This window comes from Chlorocebus sabaeus, chromosome 13, assembly GCF_047675955.1.
Source record: "Chlorocebus sabaeus isolate Y175 chromosome 13, mChlSab1.0.hap1, whole genome shotgun sequence".
Lineage (NCBI taxonomy): Eukaryota > Metazoa > Chordata > Mammalia > Primates > Cercopithecidae > Chlorocebus > Chlorocebus sabaeus.
In genome coordinates this window covers 100,198,656-100,210,837 of record NC_132916.1, presented here as the reverse complement: position 1 = coordinate 100,210,837, position 12,182 = coordinate 100,198,656, and the positions used below count along the sequence as shown (strand labels likewise).

Here is a 12,182-nt window from a genome sequence, read left to right as displayed (position 1 = left end):
AAATATAGTATATATACTTCCATATATTATACCCTTCTGGAATTTGTTTTTTTTTTTTTTTTTTTTTTTTTTTTTTTTTTTTGAGACGGAGTCTTGCTCTGTAGCCCGGGCTGGACTGCAGTGGCCGCATCTCAGCTCACTGCAAGCTCCGCCTCCCGGGTTTACGCCATTCTCCTGCCTCAGCCTCCGGCCTTCTGGAATTTGTAAACCATATGTGTGAATTAACCAGTCAAAACTTAAACTAAAATAGTTTTAACGTACTTTTTTTTTCTTTTTTTTGAAATGGAGTCTTGCTCTGTCACCCAGGTGGGAGTGCAGCAGCATGATCTTGGCTCACGGCAACCTCCACCTCCTGGGTTCAAGCCATTCTCCTGCCTCAGCCTCCTGAGTAACTGGGATTACAGGCACCTGCCACATTGCCCGGCTAATTTTGTATTTTTAGTAGAGACAGGGTTTCACCACGTGGCCAGGCTGGTCTCAAACTCCTGACCTCAAGTGATCCACCCTCCTCGACCTCCCAAAGTGCTGGGATTACAGGTGTGAGCCACCGTGCCCGGCCAAAAATGTTTAAATATATAAACTTTTCCCTTAGAATTCTATTTTGATGTTTTGCCTAATTTTTGAATACAAGTTTACTACTGAATTAGAGCATGGTTCCATCCATACACTTGTCTTGTTTTATAATTACAACATGATTCCTGAGCATGTGATTACAATAAGACTCTACCTTGGAAAAGACATTGTAGTGACACTTTATCAAAAAATAAAAGTTTCTGAACACCTGGACAGAATGGAAGTTCTCTCCCGAGTCCTTGATGAAATATGCAAGCAAGTTATTTTACAACAAATAATGGAATAAGCTTTTAAGTACTAGCTTAACAGTAGGTGTTTGCATGGAGAATTCCTTTCTCTACCTAATGACCTTGACTTGGATGTGGAAACAACATAAAAAAATAAAGTAGGACAAAAATCAATGAAGAAAATAAATGCACTATACACATCAGCCAACCTGGAACACATATAATCTTAGTGCCTTTTCTTTAAAATCATTTGCATAACACATAATGAAAAAGAATACTCTCCAATAAGAAGAGGCTCCCAACATTATTTAAGACAGGAAACATTCAGGGGACTGCAGACAGGTCAGCATGACAGGACCATAAATTGAGGAGATGTAGTGAAAGAAAATGCTGAAGTGGTGAGCAGTGGTGAGCAGGGGTCAGTCCATGAAAGCCCAAGCAGAAGACAAACTTGATCAATTTTATATTTTAAAAAGCTAACTCTTGCTGTGATCTGGGGAATTAGCCAAAGGGGGACAAGACTGCAGGAAGGGCATACCAGTTAAGAGTCAGTTGCAATAAACCATGTGAGCGGTGGTGAGGATGCCTGAAGTAAAGCAGTGGCAGTGGAGATCATGTCTCTCCAGCTATGTGAGGTCAGGGACTCTGTGGCTTACTCTTCTACATTCTCTCCATTGCCTGGCATTCCATACTTGCCTGTCAATTATACCCTTGTTAGTTGAATCCACTATCACCTGGTGGTAGATAATAAATAAGAGTGGCCAGGCTGTTGATCTCCTCTCTGCTGTAGGTAGGCAACAGTATGATATCTGTAAAGGTAATTGCAGTGAGCCAATGACACTCAAGAGGGAATGGGATCTTAACAACCACCTGTGTCCTGTCTCACAGGCTACAAAGGGAAGCCCACGTCTCTTAAACAATTACTTCTGGAGAGAGAAAGTGCAGTGTTCAAAGTTTCCCATGCTGGACTCTTCAGTGACCCTATAAGTGTCTCCCAGTCAGGATTTGTAAGATTCTTTTCAAAGGTCTTTGCTCAGGTATTTTGTAGTCAGCATACCGGGCACTTCAGGCTGACCCGTTATGCCAAACCATCTATAAATAAGTCATGTTAGATATTGCAAAGATTACAAATAGGGCTCACGCTCTGTATGCAACATTGATCTTATCAGCACTCACATGCTTATCCTTTCTAAACTCAAAGCCAGGAATTTACATTCCATTAAAAAAAAAAAAAGGCATGCATATTTTGATTACTTCAGAACACAACTCATCTTACACATTGTTTTCAGGTTTAAAAAGTTTGCTAAATGAATATATATGTGTGTGTGTATATATATACACACACACAGATTTTTTAACATAACATACACACACAAGACATATATATATATGAAAAATTCCAAGTTGGCAGGAATTATAACATCCCATCTCAGGGCAGAGCCATTTAAAGTTCAAAAACAGTAATGTTAAGATCCCTTTCCTTCCACTCTTCAAGGATCACTCACTTTCATTGGTGCAAATATGTGTTTTGAGTCTGTGAGACGGTTTCCTTCATCTGCTGAGGAACCTGCAAAATCTTGGTTTATAGCTGACTTTTTTCATCAATGAGCTGATCCTCACAGAACCATGGACTTGCAAATGTACTTTCATTATTTCTATTTTTTGAAGGGCAAAGGGATGGCCCAGAGGCTGCTAAAATTTGTGCACATTGTTTCATGTTTATTTTCAGGCTGTTAATGAGGAAATGTTTAACATCAGAGTAAGTATTCTAGAGATTAATGGCTGCTGTTTGGAAAGGTCCATAGAGGTCCTTTCCTGCCAATACAAATATATACATTGTTGAAGCACAAGACTACATCCACAGATAGGATTACATGTTAACTGAAAAGATTCAAGGTACAGTGTTCTTATTTCATCAAAGTGATGTCCTCTTTTGATTATGCACTCTCACAGTGAAAGAATTCCAGCAATTTTCGTCAATATCCTGCTTTCTCTCTTAAATACAGAGTTTGGAAAAAATATTTCTCTGTTGACAGCCATGTGATATGAGTCACTTTGATCCCTTCATTGTTTTGAAGCCGGTCTGTGAAAGGTTGACGTAGTACTTATGAGGTCGTTTTAAATCCCAGCTGGGCCAGTGAGTTTTGCAAAGAAACATATTCCACTACCTTGTCTGCATTTGTAACCTCACCTGCAAACCTAAAGATACTGCAGGTCACATGAGCTTCAGAATAAACCCTCCATCACCACTACACTAGGAGAGGTCTCCTGAGGATCAGTGAGGCCAAAAGGAGGGAACATCAAGAGGAAGGAAGAACCTAAAAAGGGGCCGTTCTGTATCTATAAGTATTAGCCCAGTGACTTTCAAGAGTGTCCCTGAAACTGTTCAGAAGAGAGAAGAGAATAAAAAAGAGGCTAAAGGTTGCACTAGGCACTTTAAACAATGTCAAGTTGCTAAAAGTTGTAAGTGATGTGGTACAGTGACATGCCACTAATTTCGGTCAATAAAAATTTAAATTCACTATGGTCTAGACATGCTGGTCTACATTTTACTCTTAAAAACATTTAATAACTATCTTTTAAAAAGTTTAACATGAATAGTGTAAGCCAGCAAAATGCACCTAACTTAAAGTGAAATTTATACCTTTTTTTTTAACCACTCAGACTGCATCCTCCCCTTCTTTTCTCTCCCAAAGGAAGAAAAGATGGGCCATCAATGAAAAACGGCGGTTGCAATGAAGCAACGGATTTCACAGCTAAGGCAAGAGCACTGCACTTCCTCCTCATGCTTTCTGGTACACTCCACGCTCAGAGAAACTTCTCCAGTAACAAACTATGAAAATGGCTCCTCAAAGCATAGAATTTTACTTTATTTTTCAATGTTTTTCAATCATCAGTTTGACAATGGCATTGGCCTATGTTACCATTGAGTTTATTACAATTGATTTCTATTGTTCAGGTTGTTAAACTCCTACTGAGAAGCATGAAAAAGAGCAAGATGCACTTGAGGAGATAAAGCAGACCTTTGAAGGGAAACTAAACATCAATTCAAGTTATGACTTAGAGACCAAAAAAGATATTCCAAGTTTTTGTGAATTTTAAAATACGCTGTTTTGTGTGGAAAAAATAAATCCTGTTGGCAAACAATTGGTGTTTCCTCTTCTTATCTGTGAGATAGGATTCTCTTTTCCAGTGAGTTTGCTCCTCAACTTGGACTGCTAAGACAATAGCAGCACATTATTTTACTGCCATACAATAGGACATTAATATACATTTGTTGGTTTATTGTGATTTAAAATCATTAGCTTTCAGTCTTTAGCACAAAGCGGAATTATTTAAAAACAAAATGTGAAAACAATGGGATGCCACAGATTTTGGACATTCATGCTGAAACAAAAGGACACTGGGTTTGGGGTCAGAAGAGCATGGTACACTTTATAAGGAGGTGCTCTTAATGGAGTTTACTTAAACCCTCTGGGCTTCTGTTCGGACCTCATCTAACCTTTTAGGGTTATTGTGATTATTAAATAAAATAATGAAAATCCTAGCATATATCAGGCAGTGCAAGAAAGTCACAAGGGCAACATAGACATTATTTTTCTTTTGTCATTTCATGCTATTTGTTTTCCTCTTTGTATTATGAAAAAGTTTTAAACATACATCAAAGTAACCTGAAGAGTATAATGCACCATCTATCTCTTCATATGCTTTTTTTGAAACAGAGGAGTTGGAGCCTTTTATTTTTTATTTTTTATTTTTTATTTTTTTTTTAATTTATTTATTATTATTAAACTTCAAGTTGTAGGGTACATGTGCACAACGTGCAGGTTTGCTACATATGTATACTTGTGCCATGTTGGTGTGCTGCACCCATCAACTCGTCATTTACATCAGGTATAACTCCCAATGCAATCCCTCCCCCCCCCCCCCATGATAGGCCCCGGTGTGTGATGTTCCCCTTCCCGAGTCCAAGTGATCTCATTGTTCAGTTCCCACCTATGAGTGAGAACATGCGGTGTTTGGTTTTCTGTTCTTGTGATAGTTTGCTAAGAATGATGGTTTCCAGCTGCATCCATGTCCCTACAAAGGACACAAACTCATCCTTTTTTATGGCTGCATAGTATTCCATGGTGTATATGTGCCACATTTTCTTAATCCAATCTGTCACTTATGGACATTTGGGTTGATTCCAAGTCTTTGCTCTTGTGAATAGTGCTGCAATAAACATACGTGTGCATGTGTCCTTATAGCAGCATAATTTATAATCCTTTGGGTATATACCCAGTAATGGGATGGCTGGGTCATATGGTACATCTAGTTCTAGATCCTTGAGGAATCGCCATACTGTTTTCCATAATGGTTGAACTAGTTTACAATCCCACCAACAGTGTAAAAGTGTTCCTATTTCTCCACATCCTCTCCAGCACCTGTTGTTTCCTGACTTTTGAATGATCGCCATTCTAACTGGTGTGAGATGGTATCTCATTGTGGTTTTGATTTGCATTTCTCTGATGGCCAGTGATGATGAGCATTTTTTCATGTGTCTGTTGGCTGTATGAATGTCTTCTTTTGAGAAATGTCTGTTCATATCCTTTGCCCGGAGTTGGAGCCTTTTAAAGGCAATTCCAGGCACACTATCATTTCACCCAGCAATCGGGACATTAAGATGACAGTGTCCTCAGAGCAGGGACCCATCTGAGAAACATCTCTGCCATTAACACTGGCCTAACACATCTGTGGAAAAAAACAGGTAAAGTGATGCAGGTGTTAGGCACTGTGACGGGCAGAAAACAAATCCAGAGTATTCATCGTGACCTGTTTCCTGTTTCCTTGGAACAGCCTCACTCTTGGTCGCTATGCTGAAGAGTCCGCGAAAGCCAACTATTTGCATTTAACGTGCAATACTTTAGAAAAAAATTGAACTGGAAATATACCCTTTATTTTTAAAAACACACACACACACAGTTTATATTTACCGATTACAACTACAAAGTAATTTTCAAAAAGCACCTATCAAAGTGCTTTATAGACACCGTCTATTCTCAAGAAGTTGTTAATTTAAAATAGTTCTTTAAAAGACAAACATGGACAAGTACAAGTCTTGTTAAAAATAGTCAATGTAGAAAAAGATGGAGATGAATTTACCTCTGTGAGGCTATAGGTATCTAAATAGAACAGCGGGAGGAAAGAAGAGTATGTATATAGTCAGGAGAAGGTTAGAAAAAGGGGACCCAAATATTTCATGTCCATATTCCCTAGAGGGTGGACACCTTTCTGAAAATAATTCCATGCCTAAAGAACCACAGGAGCTTTGATCAATCTAGCTCCCTTAATTTGCAAAGTTTCCAGGACCCCAACAGTCTAGTGCTAAAGGCCATGGGAGATTCAGGGATGGAGGAGGGAAGGGTAGGAGATATGTTAGTATGGGAAGGAAGTAGGATCAAGTGAGCAGAAGTAGCTTTGACAAAAAGAGACACTTTACTTTTAGTGGAGGGGGAAGTAAAGAAAGGTGAGGCAATGAACAGAGTATTTTTGCTGTGGAAGGAAGTTGAGACGATCTTAATCTTATAGGTAAAATACTTCTACATCAAAGCATCTGTGGAAGACAAAGAGAGCAAGGGTAGGACTGGAAATTATGAAAGAAGTTTGTATTTAACATCTATAAAGTGTTTAAGTGTCCTCTTTCCAAAAAAAAAAAAAAAATGGAACAAAACAAAAAGCCTTTCCCCATCCCTACTATTCCCTTAGATATAGCCCTACCATCTGTCCACAAACTTGTCAAAAGTGAAGTTTGCCTAAGCACTTCTGGACACCAGTAGTCTGGCATCAACCCTCACTGTTCCTTGGAAAACATACCTTCTAATTGCTGGCTCAATAAACAGCCTGTTGTCAGTTTTCATTCTCCAGCTTTGTGGCAGCATTGAGAACTATGTCTTCCTGAAATTCTCTCCCTCTCTTGCATCCATGACACATCTTCATTCAGATGGCCTTCCTTTCTCTTTAACCATGTCTTTTTTTTTCCCCCTTTGGCCAGTTCCTTTCTCTCTTACCACCCTTAACCATAGATAATTTCTAAGGGAATCTCCTTGGTGTTAATTTTTCCTTTTACTCTCTCATCCCTTTGCTTCAACCATGGTCTCTTCAGATTAGTACCTTGTTTGTTTTTCTATATCCATGCTGATCAATACAGTAGCCACTAGCCACATGTGGTGACTTAAATTTAATTAACATTAAATAAAATTTACAATTTAGTTCCTCAGCCTTATTAGCTACATTTCAAGAGTCTGCAAACCACATGTGGCTAATGGCTACCCTATAGGACAAGGCATATATAGAACATTTCTTTCTTCAAATAAAGTTCTATTGTACAGCACAGTTCTAGACCTTATCCCTCCCAAGCTTCAAATTTGGCAGTGTTCTACATGACATCTCTCCTGGAAGTCCTTCTGGAATCACAAATTCATCATGCCCAAGTCCTACTCTGCTTAACATACATTTCTCATACCAGTTATCTGTACAAACTAATTTTACTTGAAAATGCTCCATGTAAAAAGAGAATATCCCCAAATAATTGGGAAATATTTGTACAGGTAAGTTGTAATATTTATATATAATTTAGTTTACTAAATAAAGACCATTTTCACTGAGGAAAATGCAGGCTGCAGCCATTTAGGGGGAAATCTCCATCTTTCACATATTACCCTTATGTGGTATCTTCCCATGACCAGATTCCTATAAAATAATAAAAGGATTTATGAGAGATTTTCTTTATTAATATGTCTTTTTTTATGTTTCTCAGTAAAACTAAAGTTTTCCCCTACAACACCAATGAGGACATTATTCTCACTGCAGGAAAGCCAACTTTCTGATTCTATTAGGAGCTCTAAAAGTATTCTGCCTGAAACAATGAAACTCAGACAACAAAGCTCTTTGCCAAAATACGAACAATACTACTGGACACATGAGATTCTGAAGCATCGTATTCAACAAATAATCAGATCTGGTCCTGATTTTAATCAGAAAGCAACCTGTCTCTCTGTTGCCTCCTAAACTTAGCAAAGACATGCCATTCTCAGCACGCTTACCATTTTGATGGTGTGAGGTTTCACTGGGCAGCCTCACTCAGGGTGACCTCAGCCTGAGATTCTAAAGATGGAGCATATTAAGTGCAGGTGAGTCATCAATTTAAAAAGGCATAGAGAGTAACTAAAAGTCTCATTCTTCAGAAGCACAGGGACTCTACTGGAGGCCTTCCCATGTGACAAATGGAACTCATTTAGAAAAAGAAAAGCCATTTTTAAAGAAAAAAGTGATAAATGGTACCCCTGAAGGATAAGCCTATTGTTCTTGGTTGCACAAGTAATTCCATCTGAACTGATTATCACCATTCCCAATGGAGTTATGACATCTCTTGTTAAAGATGACAGAAAAGTAGAATCATAGTATTGTAGTAGGAATATCATTGTAAATATTTATGACCATTACTGTTAATTCAATAATAACATTATATATTATGATACTTATACTTTTCCTATATAATTCAGAGTGTTTTGTAGATGTTAAAAATATTAATCTTATGACTGTCTCATAGGGTATATAAATATTAGAACATTTCAAGATTAATCACCAGTTTCTAATAGACTAACAATGATATATGCCTAACCCTTTTCTAGATATAATGAGGTACGTGAAAGATGCAGAAGACACAGCTTCTCCCAGCAAGTTTTTTTTGGGCAACAAGGTGTAAGTACATAAAATACTTAGGAAATGTGGGGGTATGAAGTGCTATGGTTCACTTCATGAAGGATCAATGTAGGATTTCATGGCAGGAGAAAGATAAGCATCGGGGAGCAAGTCATTAGGAAATGCTTCACTGGGGAGGTAAGCCTTCAGTGGCCCCTAAAGAAATACTGAATAGGGCCGAGTGTAATTGTTCATGCCTATAATCCTAGCACTTTGGGAGGCTGAGATGGGAGGATTATTTGAACTTAGGAGTTCAAGACCAGTCTGGGCAACATAGTGAGACCCCATCTCTACAAAAATTCAAAAAAATTAGCCAAATGTGGTGGTGCATGCCTACAGTCCCAGCTATATAGAGGCAAGAGGATCCCTTGAGTCCAGGAGATTGAGGCTGCAGTGAGCTGTGATCATGTCACTGTGCTCCAGCCTGGGCAACAAAGCAAGACCCTGTCTCACACACACAAAAACAAACAAACAAACAAACAAACAAACAAAATACAAAAAAAAAAAAAAAAAGAAAAGAAAAGAAATAAAAAGAAAAAGAAATATTGACTGGTACAACAGAAAACTATGGGATAGGGCAAAAATAAACACATATCCTGAATTTCCTTGAGAGCCTCAATTTATGTCTTGCACGTATTTTAAGATTGTATGTGTGAGTATGGGGAAAAAATGTAGAGACTGCCTGATTAGATAGGAATAGTCATGTTAAGTAGCTCTAAAGATGAGGTTTCAGAGCTAAGAGGGAGATTTTTCAGACCAGTCTAAGCAATTTCGACTTCTATCTGATAAGGTGTAGGGACCTCTTGTAAATTCCTAAGCAACAGAATAAAATGATCAGAGAAACACTTCAGAAAAAGTAGTCTGGCAGCAGTTATCCAGTTATCTACTGACCTTCTGGTCCCCAACGCTCATATTTGTTAGATGACACAGACTTGCACTCCACTCCAAATCCTGCCATAATCCTAGGAGGTTTCAATATTTAATGGAAGATTTAGCCAATGTCCTAACTTCACCATTTCTTGACCTCATTCATTCCAACTGCTTTCACTTCCACTCCCAGGATCACACCCAAGACCCTGCATTAGTTAAAAATGTGCCACAAAGCACGCACCTATAGTCCTAGGCACTTGAGAGGCTGAGGTGGGGGGTCACTTGACCCCAGGAGCTGGAGGCTGCAGTGAGCTGATTGTACCACTGCCACTGCCCATGGCCTGAGCAACATAGCAAGATGGTCCCAAAAAACAAAACAAAACAAAACAACACAACACTGCCATACCAGAAACCCTAAATGCAAATAGCCCAAATTCCAGTTTTTCCAGCCCTCTCTTGCCTGTCCTGCCATTGGCCCGCTCACTTCTCCCAAGACCTCTTCCTGCTGGGCACCATCTCACCAACACATGCTACTTTCTTATAACACTGTCCTTTCACTGGGCACCATCTCACCAACACATGCTACTTTCTTATAACACTGTCCTTTCACTGCACCAACTTGGACAACTGCAACCCTAGATCCAGTGCTATAAAATATGTCTCCCCCTTTACACGCAGGCTTCTAAACAGACTGCTGCCACTGTAAATGCATGGTGTCTCCCTGCTGAGTACTAAACTTCACCCATTAGTGCTTGTATTTGTACATAATCACCTTTCTTTAGCATTCCCCTCCGTAACGATTCAGCATGTACATAATCATGCTCAGGACCGCCACTCACTTTCAGCAGACCATAATTTTGTTCCTTGATGAAAAAGCTGAGGCTTTAGGAGGATCTACCTCAACTGCCCACCCCTCAATTACAAATGTTAGCCCCACTCATCTTTCCTCCTTCCATCACAGAGGAAGGGTCTCCCTCCTTTTCAAGACCAAAACCAAGTTCAACCCAAAATCATACTTTTGATTCACCTCCTCCTATATCCTCCAAGATGCTGTCACCTAAAATTCTTTCTCTTTTCTACCTCCTTGACTCTGCTTTTTTCTTGTCCTGCAATCTCTTAACCTGTAAACACAGCAAAGTGTTTTTCATCACTAAAAACCCTCAGTTGACCTGAGTTTCCCTCTAGCTACTGTCTTCTTTCTGTGCCTTGTTCATTCAAACTTCTCCAAATAACATCTATATTGGCTAAGCTTAGTAACGACAACAACCCCAGAAGGTAGGAAATATCCCCGTTAGAACACATGGGGAGTAAACTGAGGCCCAGAGTCAACACTAATAAAGTCAACTACCAAAGCTTTTCAATTCCATCATATTTCCCCATAGGACTTGGCATTCAAGTCACACTGTTTTGGCCTTTTACTTTTTAATAATCCCATGCTTCACTTAAACCTTCAAAGTAGAGAAAAGCAACATGTAATTTCAAATCAGGAAGCCAACAAATGTAGGCCTAAAGGCCTATTCTGTGCCACACAATTAATTTACACTAAGCTAAAGAAGGGGGAAGCTTCTCCGGCTATGTAAAACAACAACAAACAAACAAACAAAAAACCCAGAAAACCTATTACCAAAAGAGAAAAAGAAAAAAGAAGAAAAAAAAAAAAGTAAGAAAGTTTTTCTAATTTACTTAACTTCCCTTCACCTTGTTATAAAGAAAGTTTTGATGCCACAAAAGAAATAGCACGTGAATATAAAATTTTCTTTTTAATTCTCAGCAAGGCAAGTTACTTCTATAGAAGGGTGCGCCCTTACAGATGGAGCAATGGTGAGTAGACACGCGGACAAGGGAGGGGAAGGGGTTCTTCTCGCTGTCACACGTGGCCCCTGCTGCTGTGTTGTTCCCCTATTGGCTAGGGTTAGACAGCACAGGCTAAGCTAATTCTGATTGGCTAATTTGAAGAGACTGACGGGGGTGAGTGGTTTGGAGGTTATGACAGAGCAGACAATCGGAATGAGTCAGGGTGGAGCAGGTAATCGAAAAAGGTTGCTTTACAAGGAAGTTAAGTTTAAAAGTAGAAGTCAAAGAACTGAACATACTGACATACTGATTCTCTGAAAAGAAATTTAGAACTCATGTCTAACGACTTCTCAACCCACTGAAAATGGGCTTCGCCTCTCACTAAAACTGCGCTGACAATGAACTTCAAATTAACAAACCCAAAGAATGTGCTTCAGTCCTGTCTGATGGGGCCTTTCTGCTGATTTGAGTAACTGAACCTTTTTTCTTGATACTCTTTCATCTTTACTCCCCCGACTTCTCCATCGCTCTACTCCCCTGGAACCCTCACACTTTCTGACTATTTTGGTGGGAAAGGAGGACCTCCTATTTGTAGTCTCTAAATGGAGGTGTCGTTTTACCTCCACAAAATACTACTACGTCACTAAAGCCAGACTATTCACCGATGAACATGGCCCAAGACTTTTTCACTCATTCTGTTTGATTCTGCCCATGTTGGCCCCTATGCTCATCTCCGTCTGTCCAAAACCCACAAATTCTTCAAAGTCCAAATTTTTAGTGAAGTTCCTATATTTTCATAATCTTTCCCTCCTTTGTACTCTTGTAATTTATATTGCAATTACTCAATACAGTACTCATTCCTGTATATTCTTATCTATTCATCTAGCCTACCAAGTCATGAGCTCTTTCTTCGTGATTGTTGTGATATCTAGTGACTAAAACCATACTTGGCACATAGTAGGAGCCCATCAAATA

General features: G+C 39.1%; 1 protein-coding gene and 1 non-coding gene across 5 annotated transcripts in view; both read right to left on the bottom strand.

Moving 5' to 3' along the window:
• Positions 1-12,182, bottom strand: part of FILIP1 (filamin A interacting protein 1) — a 311,881-nt gene that overhangs the window by 104,715 nt on the left and 194,984 nt on the right. The gene's annotated exons all lie outside the window — the stretch shown is intronic.
• LOC119625589 (small nucleolar RNA U3) lies at positions 3,456-3,664 on the bottom strand. The gene has a single exon (XR_005241766.1). It is a non-coding gene; the product is annotated as a small nucleolar RNA U3 (small nucleolar RNA).